Source organism: Hylobates moloch, unplaced genomic scaffold (genome assembly GCF_009828535.3).
Source record: "Hylobates moloch isolate HMO894 unplaced genomic scaffold, HMol_V3 SCAFFOLD_1, whole genome shotgun sequence".
Taxonomy (NCBI): domain Eukaryota; kingdom Metazoa; phylum Chordata; class Mammalia; order Primates; family Hylobatidae; genus Hylobates; species Hylobates moloch.
Window position 1 is genome coordinate 21,057,574 of NW_026652276.1, and position 10,365 is coordinate 21,067,938.

At 39.6% G+C, this 10,365-nt stretch overlaps 1 long non-coding RNA gene across 1 annotated transcript; it reads right to left on the bottom strand.

Moving 5' to 3' along the window:
- Positions 1-317: 317 nt before the first annotated feature.
- On the bottom strand, positions 318-5,733 carry LOC116809456 (uncharacterized). The gene is made up of 4 exons (XR_004369851.2): positions 5,571-5,733; positions 4,752-4,919; positions 4,030-4,109; positions 318-413 (listed from the first exon to the last, which is right to left on the bottom strand). It is a non-coding gene; the product is annotated as an uncharacterized LOC116809456 (long non-coding RNA).
- Positions 5,734-10,365: the final 4,632 nt, after the last annotated feature.

The following is a 10,365-nucleotide window of genomic DNA, read 5'->3' on the forward strand; positions in this document are numbered from 1 at the left end:
TCTACCTCTACCATTTCATAGGGATCTCATACCTTAAACTTTAGTCTTTTTGAAGGTGACAATAAAAACTGTGTCACAGGATTGTAGTGAGGATCAGAAGAGATGATCTATGCATAAATCCCTAATAAATGTTCTTGTGCTTTTATTGTTACTATCATAAATATTGGTTGTTTTTATCATGAATATCACTTTGATTTTCTCAGTCAGATTCTGATGGGTTGTAATGTTTTATGAAATTATGAATACATCTTTCTATGAAGAACTGCCCGAGACTGGGTAATTTATACAGGGAAGAGGTTTAATTAACTCACAGTTCTGCGTTGCCGGGGAGGCCTTAGGAAAAGTACAATCATGGCAGAAGGCAAAGGAGAAGCAGGCACCTTCCTCACAGGGCGGCAGGACACAGTGAGTACCTGCAGGGGAAATGCCAGATGCTTATAAAACCATCAGATCTCGTGAGACTCACGCACTGTCACCAGAACAGCATGGGGGAACAGCCCCCATGATCCAATTACCTCCACCTGGTTCCACCGTTGACATGTGGGGATTATAATTCAAGATGATATTTTGGGTGGGGACACAGCCAAATCATAGCAACCCACTCCCCAACTCTACCTCTATGTCTTCTGCTGTGGTTTCAATGTGTCCCCTCCAAAATACGTGTATACTTTTTCTCACCACTTTCCCTTACTGACCTCACATCTGACATGAGATACACACATATTTGCATAACAACGGCAGCCAAATGGAGCCTGTACTAGTCCATTTTCATGCTGCTGATAAAGATATACCCAAGACTGGGTAATTTATAAAGAAAAAAGAGGTTTAAGGGACTCACAGTTCTACATGGCTGGGGTGGCCTCACAATCATGGTGGAAGGCAAAAGGCATGTCTTATATGGCATCAGGCAAGAGAGAGTGAGAGCCAAGTGAAAGGGGAAACCCCTTATAAAACCATCAGATCTTGTGAGACTTATTCACTACCATGAGAACAGTATGAGGGGAACTGCCCCCATGATTCAATTATCTCCCACCAGGTCCCTCCCACAATGTGTGGGAATTATGGGAACTACAATTCAAGATGAGATTTGGGTGGGGACACAGCCAAACCATATCAGAGCCTTTATGTCTTTTGTTACAGTTATATGTTGTTACATATTTTAGTACATGTATTTTTTATAACCCTTTATGAAGTTCTGTGGCATTCCTATTCTAATCTAACAAGTATACATGTATATGTGTATATATATATATATATATATATAATTTGATGTTGAGATGTACATGTTTATCATTAAAATTAGTTTGACCTTAGAAAGGAGCTTATCATCTTTTTAATAATGAAAGGCAGAAATAAAGGCTTGTAGGGAAAGAAGGGAGGAAATAGGGAAAATTAAGAAAAGAAACAGGAAGGAAGGAAGCGACTGGTTAACCATATGCCAATACAAGGTGCAGGAGACTTTTAAATATGTTCTCAACAATCTGAACGGTCATAATTTTATCATCTCTTGTGACTTGAAGAATCTAAAATTAAGAAAGGTCATCTGCCCATGTCAAAGCCTAAATTAGCTCCATCTGGCTCATCCCAGATGTCCTATTCGTCTTCGTGTCCCTGCAGTAGCTAGCACACTGGGGATAGTGAGTAAAAACACAAGGGAATTAAGAGCTCTTTGAAGAAGAGGAGGAAGTCAAGCTTTCCTCTTTATCCCCAGGATATTATATAAAGTGTTGAAGGAACTTCACGAAGTCCTCTCCCATATTACACTTCAGACATTTTAAGATAATAAAATAGAAGGCTTTCATCCCTGGGGGTTTTCAATGGTTGATTTTCCACTTCACCTTCCTTTCTAACCCCCATCATCTCCTCGTTCTGCAATCAACATCTAACTTAGGTGGCTTCAAGTAACAGGTGGTGGTTGCTAGGATACTGTCACCAGCCTCAGAAATCCTGAATATGAACAGCAAATTTATTTCTATAGCTCATTTTTAGCCATTTTAGCATGTTGTGTTATATCAACATGAAACACATGAGTCTACATTACTTAATTCAAAGCGAGGCACCTTACATACATTGTTAGGTATAAAAATTTATATATAGGTTATATATAGGTGGCTGGGCACAATGACTCATGATTGTAATCCCAGCACTTTGGGAGGCTGAGGCAGGTGGATCACAAGGTCAGGAGATCAAGACCATCCTGGCTAACATGGTGAAACTCCATCTCTACTCAAAATACAAAAAATTAGCTGGGTGTGGTGGCATGCACCTGTAGTCCCAGCTACTAGGGAGGCTGAGGCAGGAGAATCACTTGAACCTGGGAGGCAGAGGTTGCAGTGAGCCAAGATGACGCCACTGCACTCCAGCCTGGGCGACAGAGCGAGACTCTGTCTCAAAAAAGAAAACAAACAACAACAAAAAATATATATATATGTAGGCCGGGTGCAGTGGCTCACATCTGTAATCCCAGCACTTTGGGAAGCTGAGGCGGGTGGATCACGAGGTCAGGAGATTGAGACCATCCTGGCTAGCACGGTGAAACCCCGTCTCTATTAAAGGTGCAAAAAATTAGCCAGGTGGAGTGGCAGGTGCCTGTAGTCCCAGCTACTCAGGAGGCTGAGTAGGTATGCATATGTATGCATATATACACACACATACATACACGTATGCATACACATACACATGTATGCATATATACACACACATACATACACTTATGTATGCATATATACACATACATACACGTATGTATGCATATATACACACACGTATGTATGCATATATACACACATACACGTATGTATGCATATATACACACACACGTATGTATGCATATACACACACATACACGTATGTATGCATATACACGTATGTATGCATATACACACACGTATGTATGCATATACACACGTATGTATGCAGGTATACACACGTATGTATGCATGTATACACACATACACGTATGTGCATGTATACACACAGATACATACACGTATGTATGCATATATACACACATACATACACGTATGTATGCATATATACACACATACACGTATGTATGTACACACATACATACACGTATGTATGCATATATACATACATACACGTATGTATGCATATATACATACATACACGTATGTATGTATATATACACACACATATATACACGTATGTACGTATATATGTATGTATATATACATATATACTTGTACATATATGTACAAGTATATATGTATATATACGCATATACGTATGTAATGAAGTTCCAAATGGTCTTATTCTGTGTATCTCCAAAGGCACTCATTGTTGGAGTCTGGGAGTGAAGCAGCAGATGGATGAGATGCATTTATACTTATAAAAATGAGGCTGAGAGGAAGTGCAGGGGACAAACTTAACCTCTCAATGAATAAGTTAGAGGAGGAAAAATTTTGCTTGTTAGGGGAGACAATATATTATAATGCCCTGGGGATATTGATTGGATATCAGTGGTGAGAGTATATCTACATTCACTATGTTCACGGAGGTTGGTGGTAGTGAGGGAATACTACATTTAAAAAATAAGTAAAAATATTAACAACACTAACGTGGAGTAATGGAAGACAACTGCAAGACTGTAATCTTCATAGGGAGAGACTGTATCTGCATGTCTTCCACTATATCCCCAGTGTCATGCATTGGACCAAAGCCTTAGAAAGTGCTCATTGCTATCTGATGAATGAATGAGTGCATGGATAAAAGCCGAGAAGCAACAGCATGATTTTATCCATGATGGAAAGAGATTCCTTCCCCTAATCAGGACAGCAACTTCCTGAGGGTTATGTAACTAGAACCACCCCGAGGAAGGAAATACCAACATTCAGAAAGGCAGTCAAGGGGTGATAGAAAGACACTAAGCATGCTCAATATGTAGCAGCTGGAGAGCCATATGGGGGCAAAGAGGAAAATGATAATGGCTCTCCAAGAACATGTGCAAAGCCTCAAAAGAATTCTATCATCACAAGAAAGGGACCTGGGGCTAGGGTCCAGAATTACCTTGGTGAGGCCCAAGGCCTATGGCTCTTCCTAGGGAGAAGTATAAACACCGTATCTTTCATCTTTCAGGCTTATGTGTCCTAGGAAACAAATACATACATATTTAATTCGGTTAAAAATGACTTCCAATTGGCAGATGTTAGGATATTAGCTTCAGCACAGAAAAGTGGTATTAAAATATTCACTAAATACATCAATATGTTAAACCGTCTGTGGGCTTTAAAATTGTATTGTGTATTCCATTATGGAAATATGCATGCGATATATTAGGTGAAGAAAGCAAAAACACAAAACCATGTGCACACACTGTGTTTACAGCTATGTTAAAATGTACAGTTATAGGATTTTAGGGAGAGAGACCAGATGATCATCGATAGAGATGCAAATATTTGGTATTTTAGTGTTTACTGAATATTTTTCCTGTAAATTTCTCTGTAGTAAACTTCATTATGTAGAAAGAGGGTGTTCCATCTAATCAGTCATAGCATGCATTAAATGATATTTCCAGATGGGGATGGACTGTCTGTCACCCCCACTCTAACACAGAAGGACCATAATGTAAGTTATATGGCCTATAATGGGGGTTCTGTAGGACTCTATCACTGAAAATAAAATGATTTGCCAGCAGGCATACAGACTGAGGAAAACAGCATTAATAAACTTTAAAATGAGTTTTCCTAGATGAGCTTTATTGTCTTCCTATTTAGGTTATATTAAGTTACCTGTCAACCAGACACTGAAGTTAAATTTAGCAACATTATTAATTAGGTAGACCATTTCATAATAATATTTTCTTGCATTTCATTCAGGTCTCAGTGAATTTCACATTGTTCTCCTGCTGGTCATTTTGTTCTTAATAAAAGAATGAAGAAAGCTCGCGAGCTTCTAGTCTGGAAAGAAAATGAAAGGGGTACAATAGAAATACAATTAGCAGTGGTACTTTCCGTATTTCATCACTTTTTTGTAAACAGATGTTTTGTTAGCTGGCCAGTCTACAAGTGCATGAGTCATACAAGGAGCAGCATTACCGAAATCCTTTATGGCAAATAAAAACCAGCTCTTGTCTTGCAAAGACTCCTTCAGAAGCCTCACACATTCAAGGTCTTACAACATTTTTTATCCCTTCCCTACCTCTTGGCCCCATAGTCTTGAACACCCCTCTCATTTTTATCCCCCCTCAGGGGATTCAGAGTGAAGAGAAGAATTTTGGAAGAATTTTAGGAATTGGATCAATGGAGTTGGTGTCTAGAAACTTCATGTTTTGACATACTGAGTGTATCTATACTTTTGACAGATATTTTCTACCTGAGATTTAGTGGGGACAAGAGAGTGTAACAATTTTTTTTTTTTTTTTTTTTTTTGAGACGGAGTCTCACTCTGTCGCCTAGGCTGGAGTGCAGTGGTGTGATCTCAGCTCACTGTAACATCTGCCTCCTGGTTCAAGAGATTCTCCTGCTTCAGCCTCCCGAGTAGCTGGGACTACAGGCATTCACCAACACACCCAGCTAATTTTTGTATTTTTAGTAGAGACGGAGTTTCACCATGTTGATGAGGTTGGTCTTGATCTCTTGACCTTGTGATCTGCTGAGAGCATAACAATTTATAGACACTTGACACTGTTAGATTCAGCTTCACTCATAAGTTGTCTGACCAACCATTTTGGACAAGAGGCTCTGAGTTTGGAACACAAAAACAAGATAAAGAGGAGAGGTCCTGTCTTCTTTTTTTTTTTTCTCATGATCGAAGATGTGCATGGGGGTTGGTGGTTGAGGAGTGGACAGAGAGGTGTCAAAGAAAGAGTGGAGGTAGAGAGGAATGCTGGGAAATCTCAGCTCAGGATGATTAGTGTCACTTGATCTCAGAATACCTGTCTTTCAATAGGGCGTAGGTTGGTGACATGGTTTGGGTCTGTGTTCCCACTCAAATCTCATCTCAAATTGTAATCCCCATGTGTCGAGGGAGGAACCTGGTGGGAGGGAGGTGATTGGATCATGAGGGTGGTTCCCCCATGCTGTTCTCGTGGTACTGAGGGAGTTCTCATGAGATCTGATTGTTTAAAAATGGCAGTTTTGCCCACATCTCTCGCTCTCCTGCCACCATGTAAGACAGGTCTTGCTTCCCCTTCACCTTCCACCATGATTGTAGGTTTCCTGAGGCCTCTCTAGCCATGCAGAACTATGAATAAATTAAATGTCTTTTGTTTGTAAATTACCCAATCTCAGGTGGTATCTTTACAGCAGTGTGAAAACGGACTCGGAAAATGCAAATTAAGTCAAAGCTGTCCTCAGCCCAACCCCCTGTGACTCCAGGGCAACTGTAAGTCCTGCTTCAAGAGGAACTTCATCCAACTTGACATTTTAAAATCCTTTCTGTTTTGGCAAGAATTAGAGTTTTATGGGCTCACTCAAAAGTCATAGCCCTACAATTTTTACTTCTTCCAAAGCTTTGGGGGGACTCTCTCCAAAGAATAACTCTACTCATTGAACTTTCTCACTAAACATTCAGTCCTCCAAACTTTTGCTTGGTGTTTTCAAGTTTATCTCATTAAATGACTGCATTGCTGATGCCTGAGCCACCTGCCACTGTGGATCAGACCCAGCTTTACTACCACTTCACAAGTGTCATATCAAGAGAACTCTCCAGCCCTCTCAGCAGACTGATCAAATCATGTGATACAAGTTTCCAGGCTGGCCTTCTTTATGGCTGCGTGGGGGAAAAGATTATTCAAGAATTGCCTGAGGAGTTCAAGCTGTTCACAAGCCATTACCAAGGGATGAGAGCCCCATAAAGAACTGTAAAAAGGAAATCCCATTGTTATAACAGAAGGCCAGTGTTGCATCTTATTGGCTACCCCCATCCAACACATTCAGGCCTGATTAGCAAAGAGGCTTTGGCTAGGAGCTACAGTGCCTTGGAATTGATTTTGCAATTAAGCAACCTTGGCAGTACTCAGCACAGCAGGTGCCTGGTTATTTAGGCCCGGTTCAAGTTAAATTACCAAAAACCATGATCAATAATCCATATTGGACTTATGTTGGACCACTGAGGAGAAAATACTTTTCAATTTTGACAGATTTCCTCAAAATAGCTTGCAATGTTCACCATTTTTCTTCAAACCTTCTTCCATCTGCAGTCATCACAGCTCTGTGGCAAAGACTACATTCACCTCCACTGAGCTTAGGGAATTAGTTACCAAGATTCGTATCCAATCTGTCTCATCATCATATCTCACTGTCCACAGACACATGGTGTAGCTACATTCATGGAGCATCACACCAAGGAACCTACCTAATTTTACAAACAACTCTTTCCTCACTCCACCTCCAATGTCCCTACTTTTTTACAACTCTACTCTCCACCTTAACCAGATGATCCCTAGTATGGGTCTTCATGTTCCCTACTGTAACTTCAATCCAAGTTTCACAGCTTCAAAAGCAAATATGTATACATCAAAAGCAAGTGCTTTGACATAAAATAACATTAAGAAATTCTTATAATTTCAATGTTTTTATTATTATTCTATTACGCTTACCTGCAATTTGTTGTCAGAGGATTTAACTTAAATTCACAGTCACTTTGTAAAGTTGTAACATTTTTCTATGGCTGATAAAAGAGAAGCCTTTGAGTTGTGCTTATTATTATTTTCCTTTATGTAGCTTACAAGCAATGACAAATTGGTAATGACTGTCTGGATTGCTGAGACATGAAGAATTCAGAGGACATTTCCAATCTGGGAGAAAGAATTCCAGGAAAGATTGTGATGTCTATTGTTGGCTCAAAGGGAGAACTTTGAGTATACATGCCACATATTTACCATTTTTACCTTAAATTTCTCACAAATAATTAGTTTTAAATGTTTTATTCAATAATACAATACTATTACAAGAATCTAGATGAGAAGTGAGCGAACTATAACCTGTGGGCCAATTCCAGACACTCTATGTTTTTGTAAATAAAATTTTATTGAATGTAGTCAATCACATTTATTTGCATGTTAGCAATGTTGAATGTTGAAAAGTTGTGATAGAGAGTGTAGAGCCCACAAAGTGTAAAATATTTGCTATCTGGACCTTCACAGAAAAAAATTCCACCTCCTGATCTTGATCTAACCTCAACACACTGCTTGATTTCTTTCTCCATAGACCTAATAGTTTAGGTCACTTAATTCGCTGTTGCTGGTTCAACCCCACTTGGTCTTTGTTCAAATGAACTTAATTAAAAAGCTCAGGTATCTGAGCATCAGTTTAACTTCATGACCTAAGGAGACCTTATCTCCTACACTGTAATAATAGGTAGCTGTCCATTTTCTGTAACTCAGTTGCCATTTGGTATTCTAGTTCCTACAAGTGTGGAGAATTAACAGATGCCCCCCACCACACACACTGCCCTTCTATTTCGATCTTTCAGATCCCCGTCGCCTATCTGAAATCCAAAAGGCCATCCTTCACAATTATAATGATTACCAACTACTCCTGCATATAAAATCACCTCAAAACCCTATGGCTTCAAACAACAATCAACAATTAGAATTCATGTGTCCATGGGGCAGCTACTCTGGACTGGGCTTATTATAGGTCTGTGGGTCAACCAGGAACTCTGCTTCAGGCTGAACTTTTGCTGGTGCAGTTTAATCGGGCAGCTCTGCTCCACCTTTCTTTCATCATCCTCCTGCTAAAGGATGGGCTAGTCCAGGCACGTTCTTGTCCTGGCGATGTTCTAAGTCCAAAAGGGAAAGCTCAACCGCACAAATGATTTTCAAGTCTCTGCTTGCTCATGTCTGCTAACATTGCCCCAAACAAGCACAAGGCCAAGCCCAGAGTCAAGGGGTAGAAACAAAGCCCTATTTGTAGATGGATGTCTACAAAGTTACATGGCAAAGGGCACAGAAAGAACCCATTAATGCAATTCACAAATATGCTCTCAGAAGAATCCAATAACCTGTCTCTCAGGTGACCATCTCTAATATCTCTATCAAACTGATCCAGAGCTAAAAAAACCATCAGCATATACAGTATAGGAAACAAAGGCAGGGTGCCATGCCAACTCTCTTGATGCCAAATTCCAAAGCATGTATGAGAATAGGGAGAAAAAAGAATTACATCTTAACCTAAATTCCAGCATCAGCAATAATATTCTGAAACACAAGAGTCTTTTAGAAGTTGCTCTTCCATGTGAAGCCCACCTGCCCAGAAGTAAGAGCCACACCCTTATCTCACAGTACATATAAGTGAGATGATGACAGTAAGCCATCTGGTAGAGCGGGTGATACTGCATCAATAGATGTAGTCAAAAACTGCTAGGTTTTGTGAATTTTTATCTTGAGATAATTGTAGATTCACATGCAGTATAAGATACAATATAGAGAGATACTGTATACTCCTCACCCACTTTCCCCTAATGGTAAACTCTTTTAATATTGCAGTATAATATCACAACCAGAATACTGACATTGACACAATTCACCAACCTTATTTAGATTTTACTAGTTTTACGTGCATTCTCGTGTGTGTGTGTGTGTTTATTTTTATGCATTTTTATCACACATGTGTAGCTCTGTGTAACCATTACCATGATTAAGATGGCAAGATTCATAACAGTTCCATCACCCGCATCTATTTTTTACTAGTTGAAGGCCAGTGAATCCTGTATAGGAGCCCAGAATCCCCTTCATTGTAGGATTTTTCAATAGTCTCAAACATTTGGTTCATGTCATGCAGTCATAGCCTCTGTCAGACATAGGATATTTGTCTCTTTTTAAACAGGTAATTGCCTGTTAAATGAGTCACATAACTACTCTCCTCTCAAGTGACCATGGAGTGCTTATTCAGTGTGTATCCTCTTACAAATCTAATAAGAGCTGTGTAAAATGAATTAAAAAGTGTTTTACTGAAATGCTATCTCAAGGAAACCCAGCTCTGTCCATTATATTTGAAGCCGTGAAAGAATCTGAAACACATTGATGAGTGAGACCCATTTAGATATTTTCTAAAATGAGATTGCTTCAGATTTGCTATTGCTGATCTCATCAGAAATGATTCTTTGGCCATACTTGTTGTCTTGGCTCTGAAAGGCCAATTAATGAATTTCTAAAACAAATGACTTGGATCCTGGATTCTTACAGAGGTTTCATAAAGGAAAGATGTGACAACGAGCTTTAAAAGCACAGAATTTCACAGAGCTCATTACCAGGGAAGGTGCTTTGTGTCTTTCCTCAGACTCTCCTGATTTTTTTTTTTTTTTTGAGACAGAGTCTTGCTCTGTTGGACTGGAGTGCAGTGGATCTTGGCTCACTGCAACCTCCACCTCCCAGGTTCAAACGATTCTCCTGACTCAGCC